Here is a 16,514-nt window from a genome sequence, read left to right as displayed (position 1 = left end):
CCGTCCTGCATCCATCTGTCCATGCCATTAGACTTTGAGTTTTACCAAAGATTTAGAACTTACGTGTACTTAATAGCAACTTAAGTTATCTGAAACATTTACAGGAAAACTTTTGGGTTGAGTGCACAAACTTCAAGTATCTTTAGAAAACTGACTTGGCAGTTTCTTAGGTTGAGAGGTAGTAGAGTTCCTGGAAATTTCCTAGGTTGGTTCATGTTTAAACAAGAGCAGAAAACAGCTGGGTAAAGCTTTCAAAATGTCGTAATATTGTCACATACATAATCTGATGTTTATACTAAGAATACTGTTGTAAGAGACTCAAGGAACTGGATCAATCTTTTTATCAAAGTTTAGAGTTTTTTTACTTCACTTCTGGATCAATGTTTTATCAAAGTATAGTGTTTTGTTTTTCCTCACTACTGGATCAATCTTTTACCAAAGTTTAGTGATTTTTTTTACTTCACTATGTAGAAAATTTGTGAAAAAAACTTTGCAAGAAAGGAGTTATTTTCAGTACAAGCCAGGAAGAAAACCTTACAGCCCAGTCACCAGCAATTCATCTATGCATAGCACTGGCAGTGAAGACTTAGTGAACCTGTAAAGAATGTGGCACACGTCTAATTAAAACTGCAATCTGAAACAAAGACAGAGTAACATACGTACTCAGATTTGGGGAGCTTTTGTTTAGCTCTGCTGTTCTTCAGCTTCACATTGATAGTGTTCAAGTCTCAGAGGAGTCTTTACAATTGTAGTACACTCTGTAAAACAATAATTACAATAAATAAATGAGACATATGTAGCACACAATAAAAATAAATCACCCTTGCTAAACCCACACCTTTTTTGCACCTTTAAGAATGACCCTCTTTGATATTTGTTATGGGTTCTTGTGTGAATCTCAATATCCAGAGATATTTTGAGACCACCCTTGTAAGATAGAATGACAGTGATTTCATGGTTCAAGGGTTCAGGGTCTACTGTTAACTTTATTTATCATTTGAAACCACATACAGCAGTGGACCCAATTATGTGCAAGAATAGCCAATAAAAAATAGTCAAGAATAATAATATACAAGAATATACAGGAATAAACAACAGAGAATCTCTAAGATACATACATACTTAAATACAAACACTCTACACAACATAATCAATCACGTAAATTTAACTTAACAGACAATAACAGAGGTAATACTGCAAAGACAAACAATATGTTGCATTGTATCAAAGGGCTGATCTTTATTTAAGAGTCCAATGACTTGTGGGATGAAGTTTTTCATGACTTCTGGCAGTTCTGCAGTTCTCCCGGAGGTACTGCTTGCCAGAGGGCAGAAGGCCGGACAGTTCATTGTTGAAGTGAGTGTGGTTTCTGATAATGTTGCTGGCTCTATTTTGTCAACATTTTCATTACAGTTCCTCAATGCTTTAGAGAGATGTCCCAATGAAGGACATTTAGAACATAAACTATGAAGCATTTCTTTATGCAAAGAGTTGTGGTAATCTGGAACAAACTACCAAGACATGTATTTGAAGCATCAACTTAGAACCATTAAGAAGCACATGCACTGTATATGGATGGGATATTGGGGCAGCTTAACTATTACTATAGGCGGAGTGGTGGCTGTGAGGCTAGGGATCAGTTCTAGCAATCAGAAGATTGTCGGTTCAAATCCCGTAAATGTCAAAAGGGACTCTGCTCTGTTGGGCCCTTGAGCAAGGCCCTTAACCTGCAATCTCTGAGCGCTTTCAGTAGTGAGAAAAGCGCTATATAAATGCAAAGAATTATTATTATTATATATACAAATGCTGTACAATACCATGCCATTTTCTAGGCCTCCCAAATCCTTAGCAGGTTCACAAGGAGGCTGAAGCCTATCCCAGGAAGCAAAAGATACAAGGCAGGAACAACTCCCTGGACAGGGTGCCAGTCCATCACAGGGTGAACACATATGGGTCAATTTAGCATTACCAGTTCACCTAACTTGCATGTCTCTGGAAACCAAAGCACCTGGAGGAAACCCACACAGGCAAAGACAGAACATTCAATCACTGTGAAGTATGGACCCAAGACATGAACCACAGACTCCATACTGTGAGACAGCAGCACTACCAGCGTGCCACCCCCAAGATCTCTTCTTTAGCAAATAAAGTTTGGAAATTGCAGAGCATGCTGACATCTTTAATATCATGGCTACCATGATGGCACAAGTCACAAGAGCTTCTCCCAAGTACAATTTTCAATTTTAGTGCCCAGAACTGGACCGGCTTGTCCAACAGCAACGGCAATATGTATTGAACAAAATTCAATACTGAGGGTAAGGTCTGGCTCCCATGACCCTGACCTGGTTTAAGCGGGTTTGATAATAGATTTTGTATACAGATACCAAAAAATGTGTCAACTTTCCAATATTACATGTCTACTACAATAATTTTGTTTCAAAAGCAAATATGTACAGTATATTAATAATAGGGCTGGGCAAGTTAATGTGTTATTATCTCGTTATTGTTATTATTATTATTTTGAAAGCGTCAGTCTCGCTAGCAATCGATAGAGATCAGTGGTCTTCTTGTTACAGCGCTTTTCGATATGCTTTTGCTAGAAGGAAAGTTAGCTTTGTTGATTTGACCTCGATTCCCTGCACTTGCAGGATTAGCGAAGAGCAAGCAGCTTCTAAAATGGTATGTGGAGAGATACCAAAGTGAATGCTCAAAGCAAAACTTTTCTCATATTATCGCTGAATTGGACTCTGATTTGTCGGACTCTGATTTTGATACAAGTGATCTGGAGATGTATGAAAGTGAGGTTCCCGCATCAGCTCGTCGATCCCCAGCTGATCATGGTGCTGAACACGTTTGTGTAGCTGATCCACCTATGACAACGTTCACCTGGTAGGACTGACGCTTACGATGAAAGGAGGTACAAACCATACAAACTGCAACTGCGACCCCCATGCACCTGTCTTACAAAGACAGCCAGGCAGCCAGCCCACCATGCATTCCATCCTGCAGGAGTCTTTCTGGACATTTTCAACTTTTCTCTACAGCTTGCAATGGTCCCTGTCTGCCTTAAATCCTCCATTATTTTGCCAGTGCCTAAAAAATCTGCGGTCACCTGCCTTAATGATTACCGCTCTGTGGCTCTAACCACAGTAATAATGAAGTGCTTTGAGAGAATCCTCCTAAAGTACATCAAGGATGCCATCCCTGCTGGATTTGACAACCATCAGTTCGCCTACAGGAGGAACAGATCTACAGAGGATGCTGTCTCAATAGTACTTCACATAGCCCTGACTCATCTGTAGTGCCCTAACACTTATGTTAGGATGTTATTCGTTGATTTTAGTTCAGCATTTAACACCGTAATCCCAGGTACAAAAGCTTCATAATCTGGGTCTGTCCACATGGTTGTGTCTTTGGATCAGGGACTTTCTCACCAACAGGCGTCAGGTGGTTAGAATTGGAGATCGTACATCAGCCACACTGGTTTTGAACACAGGCACGCCACATGGTTGTGTTCTCAGCCCAGCACTCTTCACATTATTTACGCACGATTGCTCTGCCATCCATGCCACAAATATGGTTGTGAAGTCTGCGGATGATATGACCGTGGTGGGTCTCATATCAGACAATGATGAGACTCACTACAGAGAGGAGATACAACACCTAGCACTATGGTGCTCAGCCAACAACCTCATCTTGAACACCAACAAGACCAAAGAGGTCATTATGGACTATAGGAGGTCCAGAAGAACTGAACATGCTCCTATATTCATACATGAGGAGGCTGTAATGTTTGTGGACAATATCAAGTTCTTGGGTATCCACATCACATTGGATCTGACCTGGTCTTTGAAGACATTTCACCTGGTAAAGAAGGCCCAACAAAGACTCTTCTTCCTCAAGAAGATGAGACGTGCTGGATTCTCCTCTCAGCTGCTCACAAACTTCTACAGATCTGCTATAGAAAGCATCCTCTGTCACAGTATGACAGTGTGGTACAGCAGCTGCACAGCACAGGACAGAAAGGACTTGTCACGGGTGGTGAGAGCAGCACAGGGGATCGTGAGAAGTCCTCTTCTAGACCTGGACTCTGTATATGCTGGAAGTGTGCAGAAGAGAGCCAAATGTATAGCTGCAGATCTCACCCATCCGGGAAATGGACTGTTTGTACCACTGCCTTTGGGAAAGTGGTACAGAAACATAAAAACACGTACCAGCAAACTGAAAGACAGCTTTTTCCCCAGAACTGTGAAGTCCATCTGCCCCTGCTGATACACACACATACATCTACCCGTAACCTGCCCCCTTGTAGACCTGCACACACACTTTCCCTCGTAATCAGACACACACATTTGTATTCCTCCCCTGCAGACCCATGCAAACAGATCACTGGTCTCTGCTGGCGTACTACCTCAGGAAAAGTATGGACTTGGTGATGTTTTATTGCTGCTGTCTTTTATACTTATTATGTTTATTTTATTATTTATAGTGTATTGTGTATTTAAGTATTCTGCCTTGAAGCCATGTCCTACCAAAAAAAACTTTCATTATGTGTATGCATAATGACAACAAAGAATTTTATCTATCTTCTAACAGGTCAGGACTGTCACTTAATGTTCACATTAAACACCAGAATTGGGACAAAAAGTGATTTGAATCATTTTGGCTGTGGCATGTTTGTCAGTGCCAGACAGGCAGGTTTGAGTATTTTTGTAACTGCTGATCTCCTGGGATTTCACATACAATAGACTCAAGGGTTTACTCAGAATGGCTTGATAAACAAAAAAAAAAACATCCAGTGAGTTGCATTCCTGTGGATGGAAACACCTTGTTGATGAGAGAGGTTGGAGGAGAATGTCCAAATTGGTTTGAACTGACAGAAACATTATGGTAATTCAGATAACCATTCTGTACATCAGTGGTGAGCAGAAAAGCATCTTAGAATAAACAGCTTGTTAAATCTTGAGGCAGACAGGCTATAACAGCAGAAGACCACATCAGATTGCACTAATGTCAGCCAAGAACACAAAGCTGCGGCTGCAGAGGGCATTAGCCAACCAAACCTGGACAGATGAAGACTAGAAAATCATAGCTTGGTCTGATGAGTCTCGATTACTGCTGAGGCACACAGATGGCACCTGCAGCATGAATCCGTGATCTCATCCTGCCTTGTGACAACAGTCCAGGATTTTGGTCATGGTGTAATGGTGTCAGGAATGTTTTCTTGGCACACTTTGGGCCTTTTAATATCAATCAATGATTGCTTGAATGCCACAATCTATTTGAGTATTGTTGCTAACCTTGTGCATCCCTTCATGGCCACAATCTACCCATCTTCTAATGGCTACTTCCAGCATGATAATGCACCAAGACACAAAGGAAAAGACATCTCATAGTGGTTTCATGCACATGACAATAAGTTCACTTGCCTTCCCAGGCACCAATAAAACACCTTTGGGATGTGATAGAACGTGCAGCTGTCAAATCTGCAGAAATTGTTTGATGAAAGTATTTCAGCATGAACCAGAAATTCAGTAGGAATGCTTTCAGCATCTTGTGGAGGGCATGTCATGAAGGAATCAGGCTGTTTTGCTGTTTTGAGAGCAAAAGGAGGTCCTACTCAGTATTAGTTTACTGGTTCTAAGAATTTCTTCAACGAGTGCATATGCCTCATGAAGTTGCAGTAAATCATCTCGTAAATCAATGGTCACAAACATCTTTGTAGGCAGGGCAGTGCACAGTTATGCAAGCTGCCCAAAACTATTGAAAGCGTGTAATGTTCTGCTGCAAAGTCACTAATCAAAAGGCAGCCACAGAAATTTTCATGTGGTACAAATTACATTTTTTCCCCATATAGATTACGTAAATCAACACAGGCTACTCATGTTATACTAAAGGAAATGAAGAACTGGCAGCAGACTGTGAGTTTTCTAACCTTTTTATTCTGGAGAAAAACTTTTTTCAATCTTTATAATAGGTGTAACTGTTATGAATGATTTCAAGAATGTAAATATATAAAAAGTCATTTTACAATCATTCATGTTTTGTAGTTGATGTCCCTCACAAAGCTGGCCTTAACAATTGGACTCTTGCGCATTGAAGGCTCTCTGCCCACTTTAAACACATCCTCAATTGCTAACAGATTTAAACATAATGTGCACAGGGCTTTTTGGAAATGATGATACACACGTGTTATTGCTAGAATACAGCAGGGACGTGCAGTCAGGGGAGGCAAGTCATCATGAAAAGTAAAAAAACTAATAATGATAACATAAAATAAATTTCTACACTGGTCTGTGCTGTAAATTTGTTTTCTGTATGATTCCAATAATTTTGTTCATTTTTATAATCAAAATCGTTGAACTGCTGCATTTCCTGTTCAAATACAGGGGAGAAACGTGAGGTGCAGGAGCAACGAGCCTCACCGCACCTTCGACTGCGCTCTCCCTCACACACGGGGTTGATGTATGCAATTGGCGAGTGCCTGTTGCTGTCTCTCTGTATGTCACCAATATAGTGTTTGCAGATATGTTTATTATAAACCCTAACTTTACACAGTCTGGCTGATATTTTTAATGAATGTGTGTGACATAGTTAGTCTTGCTAATCGGACATAAAACTGCAGTGAAAAGGCACAAGGTGAGACAGACAGTACCGTGCCGCACCGAAGGGGGCGCCCGTGAGCCCAAGAGGTGCTTGTTGCTGTTGTTCTTCTACGCAGAGGCTGTGGGCGCCAATAAGTTAACGATATCAGAAAGTCAAGTGCACTGCAGCGGTCCGTTTATTTTTATTTTTTGTTCCAACTGGCAAAATAGAAGATTAAGGTTTTTAAAAATAAAGGAAAATAAGGAGCGACTTTTACAAGAAAATGACGGAGATTTTTGTGGAGAAGGATAGGCACATGGACTTCATTTACTAATAAAGGTAAGACCATAAACTGTTTTCAATTTTATAAAAAAAATGGGATCAGACTAAAAAAAACAACCCAATATTTAAAAACTAAATTTTCTCTTCAAATAAAATATTATTTTGTTTTTCTTGTTATCCTTTTGTTGAACAGTTTCTATTACAATTGCTTAAACCATCAAAATAAAAAGCTTTTTAAAAATAAAAACTAAATATTTCAATTAAGGTCAATATTGAAATCCATTTTTTTGTACACCACTCAGTACTTTCATTTGTATTGAATGAGTGTGAATTGTGAAATTGCAATGGCAAATTTAGAACACATGGAGGGTGCAGAGCAAATGCGCTCTCTCTGCTCTTTCTTGACGATATAAATGTAACGTTCTTTCTTAGCCAAATATGTACCTTACCTATGTGTGTGTGTAAAGAATGCTGATGAGATATGACACATAACCAGTAGTCAAAGTGCAAGCTGCCAATTGAATAGTGAATAAGCTACTCTTTGGGGTTCATATATTTGTAAATCTGACTCTGAAGGAGTCCGTGCCTCACCAGCCATGAACCTCACCGCACGTCACTGGAATACAGAGAGAGTAACACTGGCTTTCAGCAAATAAGCTGCCATTGGTACGATTAATTAAGAGGAGTCCCATTTTGGCACATGCACTGTGTACACATTTATAATAGTATATACGATAATGTTTGTAACTTTTAGGGCTTAAGAGACTTGCATGTTAAACACTTTTAATATATGTTGACCACCTGCACCTTTGTTAAACCCTTTCATACGGCTTGCTTACTTCAAGTTTTTTGCTAACAGTTCTCTGTGTCCTTAATACTCCTTAAATAACATGAAAACAAGCCTTACACAAAAATTGGGTAAAGATCATGTATAGAAAGAAGAATAATGAGAAAACTAGAATAAAGCAATACATATTCTAAATGATTGCCTCTAGTAAAGCAAGATAAAAGCTTGTACTTCATGCATCTGCTAGTCAGTCACTCAAAATTTCACACCATTATTATTACCATAGTACTTCTGTAAAATGTAAGTGTCTAAAAGAATTTCAGCATATTGAATATTTGCATAATGTACTCGTTTAGAGGTGTTGGAGCATTCATTTTGTGTGTGTTCTGGCACACTTGTGCACACATTGTAGCTTTTTATTTTATAATAAGATGTTCTCATCACTTGAATTACTTGAGATGGTTAGCTTACTTAGGCTGTAAGGTGAATGGCTGTGTGATTGTCAATGCTCCCTCATATTTCTAATAAATTGTGAGCCAGAACAACAAACCCATGTGCACTCCGGTTTTCCTCCCACATCCAAAAGACGTGTGCACTGGCTTAGTAGGTATTTCCAAACTGGCCTTGTTTGGGTGTATGCTGGAATGGACCTAATGAGAGACTGAGGTCCCATTAAGGATTAATCCATGCCTTGTACCCACTGCTGCTAGAGGAGTGCCAGCACCCACTCAACCCGCTAGTGGATTACGTGAGTTTGAGAATATTATGGTGGCATTTAAGCTTTACTAGTTTCTGTCACTGAAACACCTTCCAGTCATCCAGCATTCATTCACCTTTGAAAACATATATGCTTTCACGATAAACTGGAACATTTTACATCCTGCTATTATGTGTATTATACAGTATAAGCACTTCTGATTTTCTCAATAATGTTTAGTAAACAGTGATTTTTCTATAACTTCAAAATAATTAACAGGTTTGGCAGTGCTGGAAATAAACATTTTATGAACTTTTCAAATACATACTTGGCATGCTATGGAAAATTCTTCTGTTTTGTTAATTATATTAATTAACATTGCTCAATGCAAATTTTGCTTCCTGAACATGTTTGGATGTATATTAAAGATTTTGTCCTGCTTATCACGCAAATGACCTTTAAATTTTCCTGTCACATACTTTTTCACTGCAAATAGCAATTTTAAATGAAACTAATATTAACTATATTATACATATACCCATGGTGATCTAAAAAGTAGTGGCACTGCTGATAGGAAAGCAGTTTAGATATACCAAGGGAATGGGAATGGGACAGCCACGCTAAAGTGTGTTATCACATGAAAAAGAAGCGGCAGCTCCACAAACATTTGGTGGCACATAAATCAGTTGTCAACTCAAAAACAATTTTTTTGCCTTCTCTTCATGTAAAACTTGGACTGAAGAAAAATTTTATGAAAGTGATGATCAAGGAAGGTGAAGGATTTCCATACTTGAGATGTTTATATGAATAAAATTGTGTTAATCCACAGATCAAGCACATCGTGAATTAAAAGCAATTTGAAGATATTCTGGAGCAGGTGGAGGAAATAGCTTACCTTCTACAGATCACCAAGCTATATCTAGCCAGTTGACAACATCAAGCTTAAAAAACCATGAACTGAAACATGTCACTTGTAAGACAAAGTGGGCATTGCCCATTTCGCTAGGCTTGTTAGTTCTTAATAAGGATGCAGAAATCCAGTTGCACTTCCCCTAACCTACATTCCAGACTAAATGGCTGAACTGACACTTTGGAATCCAACCTCTCTGCTTTATGTGATAAAATGATCAGTCACCCTGTGAGCAACCAGACATGGCTCTGGGATGCACCAGATAAACACTTGCTCAGAGGCAAAAGACCATAACTCGAGGATGACTGGCATTGATGGACATGTTGCTCCTGTGAACAGGCTCAGGTTCTGCAACTGAAAATGATCCGAGTCCAATCACTATTAAAAACTAGCTGCACTCATCTCTTTCCCCTCTGGCACTCTTTGAAACAAGCTCTCTCGGAAAACTAAAAGATGATGAGGTGTCTTCTTTTATGTTGGACCCAGGAGTACTTATGATGCCATAGCATTGTACAAGAGAAGCACTTCCTGAGTCATGACCCAGAAAACAGAGAGACTGCCCTCTGGAGACACCCAATGACCTCAACAGGGTTGCTTTTCCGGACTACAAGCCCCAGGCAACACTGTGGGTGTCCATACTGGAACCATGCCAGAGGAGTACTGAAATTTATCATACTGGGGGATGAAGTGTTCTGATCTATCTATGTTTCTAGGAATATTTCACATAAAACACTTTGCATTCTCATACCCGCTTTATCCAGGTCAGGATTTGGACTTAGCACCTATCCTGGATTGGCAGAAAATGGCCCTGGCCTGGAAATCAGTCCATCACAGGTCCCACTCATGTAAACAGCTACATACAGCCAATTTAGAATTAACAATCAACTTGACGCAAACTTTTTGGTAAATGGGAGAGGAAAATACACACAAACATGGTGAGACCTTGCAATCTCCAAACAGGTGAATAGGTAAGGGAATCAAACCAAGGACAATGGGTTCATTAAGCAGTAATGATATCCACTATACCACTAGAGCACCCCAGCTTTCAAGTAAACGTGTAATAAATCTTGAAAAAAATATCTCTAGTGCCTTTCTAGAATGTGTTAGAAATAAGAGGTTATTAAATCTTGAAGGTTTTCCCTAGATTTAGTTAAATAGATACTAAGGAAATGCATCAAAGTAGCATAGTGGACTATGAGTAAACATGGCTGAAATGTTGCATGGTGCTTACTGCACACTTCCCTCTGGATGAAATATTTGCATTGGGAGAATGTAATCACTTGGGAGTATGTTGCAATGAATAAATAAATAAGTAAGTAAATAAATAAATAATAAAATGGAGAGGTGTGTCACTGTCCAAACGTTAGTGCTAAGTCACTTAGAACAGTACTGTTATGCTACCATATTCATACAAATTGTATAACTTTACTAGAGTATAATGTTTTACTCTAAGAATTACCAAATAGTTTATTTTCATTAGACTATAAAGAATTAGACCGGGTTCAGCACTCAGGTGCTGGCTGCATTTTCTTTCCCCGTTACCCTCATTTCTGTGTTGGTTTCTTCCCACAGTTCAAAGACGTGCAGGTTAGGTGGACTGGCACTTCTAAATTGTCCCTGATATGTGTTTGTGTTCTCCTTCTGATGGACTTACGCTCTGTCCAGGTGTTGTTCCTGCCTTGTACCCAATAAATGCTGGGATAGGCTCCATGCACCCCAAGACTCTGCCCTGGATGAGCAGGTTATGAAAATGGATGGAACAGATAGATTTCTAGGTTTTCTTCTTCCAATCTGGTTGAAATCTTCTGCATCTATGTACAGTATATGCAAACCACTTCCTGGTATATAACAAGATGCTAATTGTTCAGCAATCCTGATCTAACACCACTACACCTCATCATCCTGAGACATATTAAAATCAGAGACCTGAACTATCAATGAGCAGAAATAATCATAGCTGCAGCAGGCATTATATCATATATGACAAAATGGAAGAGAAGAAAATGTCAAGGTGATATAAATGGTGTTGACATTAATACTCATCAAGGAGAAGACAACATTTTTTCTGAACTCTTCATTTTCAAAACTTACATCACATTTAATTCTTACATTGACAGTTAGACTAATTGGGAAATGTAAGATGGCCTGCTGGGAGCGACTGTGCTCTCCATGACTGGTGCTCTGTTCAGGTTTGTTTTTTTCTTTGTTTCTGGTGCTGCTGAAATACTGTGGTTCTCCAGCATTAGTAACCCTCAACTTGAACTTGTTGGTCTGATAATTATATCATTTTATACACACACTATTTATGAGCACATACATCAATGAGTTCTGCATTTTCGAAAGTTGAGATTACAAATTCCTGTATGTGACCATGTAAATGGTTGCAAAGCTTAGTTATCTGATTTCATCTGCCATTATAGGCAATTTGATAAAAAGTGAAACACCAATGTTGAATTTAGATGTGATTTGCCTTGTGCTCATATGTTTTCTTGTACAATTCCTGCCATTCCCTTTAACCCCTTTGATTCTCAAGCTTTTTTCATTTACAGTGTCACACACACAAGCCATGGGAGTGTTTAACAGGTTTTTACAGATTAAGTAAAGGGGGGAAAGTGACACGGTTACTAACATCTTTCCCTTTTCTACCTTTAGAGTGGAGACAGACGTACCAGAAGGCTTATGACATCAGTTCTTCCCTGTTTCCCAAAGCCTCACCTCCTCCAGCACGACTGCTACTTTTAGACAAGTCGGCAGTCATTACTGAACTTGCTTCCACAGAGGACCGAGCTTTGCATCAGGAAGCCAACTTTACAGCCTTAAATCCAGACTTTGCATAACAAGCACCACAAAACGCTCTGAACTGCAATCTGTTTTTTCATTCTATTTTTTCATATATTAAACAGGGTGCCCCTGGAACCCCTACTTTTTTACTTCCACTAAGTCAAATGTTGATATCAGGATCAATGGACTGACACTCCATGATAGTGTTGAAAGCCATAACCAAAGCCGTCTGGGAACTGAAATGCCTAGGAGCAAATTTATCATGCCATGTTTAAAATCACTACAGTCTCTCGTTTTTATTTTTCCAACATTCAACTGTACACTACCTGATGCTGAAAATACTGTTCTGTCTGATTTATACCCCACACTGATCTCACATGGCAAATGGCATGTTGGAATGTAGAATTTGAGTGAAGGTGGGTAGTACGCCCAATAAACTGGCATCTCAATAGATAGATAGATAGATAGAATACACTTGTTACTAGATAGATAGATAGATAGATAGATAGATAGATAGATAGATAGATAGATAGATAGATAGATAGATAGAATTGGCTCCAGCAGACCCCTGTGACCCTGTAGTTAGGATTTAGCGGATTGTATAATAGATGAATGGATAATGGATGGATGGTTAGATACTGTAGATAGACCTTTATTTATGTCCCCAGAATCTCAATAAACAAACACACAAATAAATAAACACATGCACAGTTTGCTCAGTCACACACCAAGATGACTATAAAGTAAGAAAAGTGTAAAGAAAGAAAAGTTCTGACTGGGCTATCTCAGTCCCAGTGAGGCATTATGCAGACATATTGTTGTTGGTACAAAGGAGCCCCCATAACGTTTTCTCACTCACTTATACTGAATGACTTGTTGTCTGGAAGTCCTTGGTGTTAGTGTGTCAGAGAGAGGATGTGCAGCATTGTCCATAATGGCCCTCAGTTTTTTTTTTTTATTCTCTCCTTTCCTACTACCTCCAGAGGGTTCAGAGAACATCTTATAACTGAGCCTGCCTTTTTCGTTTGCTTGTTGGTTTTTTTCTAAAGTTATATTACCAGCCCAACACACCACAGCGTACATAATCACTCTGGTCATCACAGAGTTTTAGAAGATGTGAAGAATGTCACTTCTCACATTAAAGGAAGCACGTCTCCTAAGCAAAAAGAGTCTGCTCGCTCTCTCTTATATACAGTTCCTCTGTGTTTCAAGACCAGTCCAACCTGTCATTAATGAAAGTACTTGTAGGAGTGGACCATCTTTATAGCCACTTCACTTTGTTCCAAGGAGAAATGTAGAATATAGAAATATAACAAACAACCCATCGCAAGTGCATACAAGAATTACAAAAAAAAAATGGATAAGAGAGCAGTCACGATGTGAAATTAAAACAGCATATATAGGAGTCCTAGAAACATTTATTGATACACTTCTGTTAAATAGTTTGTTGGCTAAAAGTAGTTAATGCTGGTACCTCACAGAGAGGAGGTGCAGTATTATTCATTATAGCCATCAGTTTTGTCTTCATTCTCTCCCACGTCACTACCTTCAGCTCCCCATAGATATACAAAAGCAATACTTTACCTATTTCATTATTATTATTTAGCCGACACTTTTAACCAAGGCAGCTTATAACATTTGAGAGATACAGTTGGTGACATTTCTTTTATTTTTCCAATTGGAGCACAGACAGGTGACGTGACTTGCTCGTGGTCACAGAGTGTCAGCAGTGGGATTTGCACCGACAACTCAGGGTTTGAAGTCCAAAGCTATCCAGAGTGCTGATAAAAGAAGCTTTCCAGGAGCTTGCTTGTATGTCACTAGATATTCCAATACCACCTCTTAGATGGCAGCAGATGGAATTTACAACGTGTTTCTACTGTGAGATCAACTGGCAACTCTAAGATGAATTAGGGTGAGGGTGTTTGTAGCAGTTTGGCCCTCTCGTCTACTACTCCATCTAGGACTGGTTCCTGCTTTGTGCCAAGTGCTGCCAGGATTGGCTCCATCCCCAGTGAACCTTGGGCTTGATAAATATATCACTGTTTTACAGACACCCTGCATAGGGGTGTAAATAGCATACAGTGAACAGATCTCTGACTTCTGCATTTCAGAAAGATGAGATCTGACCACATTCAATTTTGAAAAGCTTAGTCCTCGGATTGAGAAATATTTCTGTAACATAACTAGTTTTACAATACTTGATGAGGTTTAAAAAATTACACAACAAGCTATATTTAGCCATTCATGCAGTAGCCAAGAAGAAACAATTTGGAATATGCCAAGTAATCTTGTAGTCATGTAAACTACCACGAAAAGAAGTGAATTTCCAGCTCTTTTTAATTGTGCATAACCTTTTATATTTGTAATTTGATACCACCTACCTACATTGTACACCATGAAAAGAAAGGAGACAAAACCCAGTTCTATTATTAATAAACATGAAACACAAATATTTGAGTGTCACACATGTGCATGTCGGAGACAGCTTAAGGGCACCAGTTATGATAATCACCCACTGGACCAGGGGTTGGTGCTATGTTCTAATGGCGCCTCTTCTACTACTTCTGCAGAACTGAAGATTGACAGCCACTCCATTGCTGACGTCACTTCCGTTGTCCAACTGGACCCTGTCACATGACCGCTTAACAAAGAAATCAGTCATCTTGTCCCAGTTCATTTGAGAACTCGCACCTGAGAAGATGTCTCAACAATATGTTACATGCTTCTTTTGTTATTTTCTCATTCAATTATACGGGGCCATCAAGGTGGTGCCCCGACTCTTTATTGTTGGCAGTTTCATCTTTTACATGAGAAAGAAAAAAGGGAATCTACTGTAGAAACCTTATCTAAGCATGGAGTGGGCACTCTCTTTATGAAAGCTTTATCTGTCTACCAGTGATCTCAATGAAATTAAAAGCTTGATAACTCACAATTTCTAAAATTTTAATAGAGTCAAATCTTAGTGGCTCAAAAGCTAACTTGTCAAAACCTGGCAGCTTCAACATTTGCATCGATGGTACTGCTATTCTTTTATACTCTCATCATAAAACTGTGGGTGTTGCTTTAGATGGTAGTTTGTCTTTTTGAACCACATGTTAATCCCACACCTTTTTTTTTCTCCACTACATTAACACTCTGTTCCTCAATGACACACTCAGCCACTAATTGATGCAACTTAAGGTTAGACTATTGTGAAACTGTTTTTTCTCACATCCCTGCTAAACCTAAACAAGCTGCCACTGGTCCAAAATTCTGCCGCATGTTATGACCTTCTCACCCTGTCCTATATACTGTAAACTACATTGGCTTCCGATAAAACTTCAAACTGAAAAGACTGCCATCTTAAATTATTCACCACCTCTGTCATTTACTCTCTTCTTCTGGCCTTCTCATTATTTTATTTGCCAGTCTCTGATTTATGGAAGGTCATGCTTTTAATTACAGTGCTTCTCACCTCTAGAATTCATTTCCTTTTCAGATTCACATTTCAACTTACATTTACTCACTTTAGCCGATGTCACATTATTCGACTTTTTGTTGTGGGGTATGTCAACTTTGCCAATCACATACCAAATTACACACAACTGCAAATCGCAGCTCATGTCACATTTACTGACCAAGTGCCAATCTTCCAGGACAGCTGTGCTCACCCGTTTTTCTGACAACCAATAGCGTGCTGCCTGATTGAGCCTGATAGAGCGAGTTCAGCAGCAATCTTGGCCTGTTAATTATTTTTTCTGTCGTGTAAAATATGAGACATCAGAAAGACAAGCCTCCTTTCTTTTTGTGAGGTTCATAGACCCCATGCTGTCTGATGGAGCCAGCTCTGTATGAAGGGTTAAAAACTCATTCAGTGTAGTCTGTGCCTGTCTTTTTTGCCCATTTAATTTTAGTATATAAACAGGAGACATCAGACAGCCAAGCTTCTCTTGTGTTTATGAGGTTCAAAACACACATGCTCCTTATTCCTGGTCCTTCTATGCATTGTACCGCTAGCTGAATGCTCATTGGTCTTCAGTTCTCACATGTAAAGAGCCTATTTGATTTTATCCTAGCCAGCCATAGACAAGTTGTTCTCAGTCGCTGAGTATGTCAAATTAGACAATCGTCTTCATGGGAGCGCACCTCCAACGAATGTAAATGAAGGCTATGACTGAAAATATTAAAACATCAATTTTCACTCTTACGCAGATGACACCCAGTTATACCTTTCATTTAGATCAAATGAAGTTTCTCCAATGTCTTTAATTAGTTGTGTTAGTGAATTAAAGGAGTGGATGGATGAGAACTACTTGTCTTTAAACACTGATAAAACAGAGTTGTTAATTATTGGAGGGAATGATGCTGCACACAACAATATTTTTTTATTATTTAACTCAGCTGAAATCACCATTAATTTTACTAAATAATCCCATGATCTAGGAGTTGGTTTTGACTCTAGCATGTCATTTACGGCGCACATTACAAAA

General features: G+C 39.1%; 1 protein-coding gene across 2 annotated transcripts in view; it reads right to left on the bottom strand.

Moving 5' to 3' along the window:
- The window catches only part of LOC120523946 (leukotriene B4 receptor 1-like), a 52,909-nt gene that overhangs the window by 11,055 nt on the left and 25,340 nt on the right, over positions 1-16,514 (bottom strand). For both annotated transcript variants that reach the window (XM_039745692.1, XM_039745683.1), the window contains one exon: positions 664-758. The gene's annotated coding sequence lies outside the window, so the exon portion shown is untranslated. The remainder of the gene's footprint in view (positions 1-663; positions 759-16,514) is intronic.

The sequence above is a fragment of the Polypterus senegalus genome, chromosome 1 (assembly GCF_016835505.1).
Source record: "Polypterus senegalus isolate Bchr_013 chromosome 1, ASM1683550v1, whole genome shotgun sequence".
NCBI classification, from domain to species: domain Eukaryota; kingdom Metazoa; phylum Chordata; class Cladistia; order Polypteriformes; family Polypteridae; genus Polypterus; species Polypterus senegalus.
The sequence above is the reverse complement of the archived record's forward strand: the minus strand, read 5'-3'. Positions and strand labels throughout refer to the sequence as shown.